Source organism: Schistocerca nitens, unplaced genomic scaffold, assembly GCF_023898315.1.
Source record: "Schistocerca nitens isolate TAMUIC-IGC-003100 unplaced genomic scaffold, iqSchNite1.1 HiC_scaffold_229, whole genome shotgun sequence".
Lineage (NCBI taxonomy): Eukaryota > Metazoa > Arthropoda > Insecta > Orthoptera > Acrididae > Schistocerca > Schistocerca nitens.
In genome coordinates, this window is record NW_026045770.1 from 117,501 (window position 1) to 119,018 (window position 1,518).

Sequence of the window (1,518 nt, forward strand, 5' to 3'; positions counted from 1 at the left end):
ACAATAACGCCATCTAGGCCTCCTGCAACGGCGATACCGCCATCTATGAGACGCCAAGCTGAATACGACATCGCTGGGCGCACAGTACACATTGTCCGACGCCACCCACAAAGACGGCATCCTCTGTCCACCACGAAGTCGTCGACCGACAATCACGCCACCCGCACCCGTACGTGCCCCACCCCACCCACCAAAATCGCAAGTCCAGCGGATGAACGGCGGACGTTTCCCGCACTCGTAAGTTGCAATCCACACCTATATCTTGCGTTTCATGAAGAGTTTTATCCAATATTCGACATTCCCGCTGTCCCTAAACGTGCTCTAAGTCTGTGCGCGACCGCGTCGCTCACTGTACGGATTCCGATGCTGAGCGATCAGCTATGGGCCGCCCCATCCACGTCGGTCCCCGTGGGCGTTGCACTCGCAGTCGCAAAGACTCTGGGCAATGGCTATGTGCGCTCCGCAATATATTACTGGGACGAGTAATGAGGGTCCGAGCCCCCAGTGTGGGGAAAGTGTTTCGCAGCCCTGACCCACCGGCACGGTGTTGCGTCCCCCCACCTCAAACATGTGACGTAGTCACACCACCGGTTTTGACTAATAGACAGAATGTTTATAATCATATGCCATACACCGGGGGACGATGCCGCGAGGTGTAGCTAGCTAGTGCAGTCGCACCGCTACTACTGTACAGAGATAGAACAGGCATTGACTATACATACATTAAGCTTATACGCGGCGGTGCTTAGTAATACGCGCAGTCATCGGAATATAGATAACACATACAACTGTCCCTATACATGCTGAACGTCTGTGCACACAATGTCAACCACACGTCACCCACACACTCCATCACCCACTAGTCTATGCCTGTAACAGACGCAGACACAACATCTAAGTACCAGCATGGAACAACATCCAGTGCATCCTCTCGGCCACAGTACACCATCCACACTATGATAACCAGACCGGGACGTCGAACCAGAAAACTGAATATCCCACTCTTCCTACAACCACCATTGCTCAGATACGCCACCAACACCCACACATGTCCTACACAGGGGTGCACCCAACAGCACCACACTGCCGCATATCTCACAGCACATAAACAATGGCAGGAATGAAAGACACAGGTGTGCCACTCCTTTGCCACAAACACAGAACGGGCGCGCCACCTGCCATGAGCCACAAGTGCAACTGACGTGACATATCTGATAGTGCCTCAGGCGTCCACTTACTACCATCACTATCAACGAACCTCGCCACCCCACCCCCCCCCCCACACACACCATCCCTTAACCCAACTTCTGCCTTAACCTAACCCAACTTCTGCCTTAACCTAACCCAACTTCTGCCTTAACCTAACCCAACTTCTGCCTTAACCTAACCCAACTTCTGCCTTAACCTAACCCAACTTCTGCCTTAACCTAACCCAACTTCTGCCTTAACCTAACCCAACTTCTGCCTTAACCTAACCCAACTTCTGCCTTAACCTAACCCAAGTTGCGCCTTAACCTA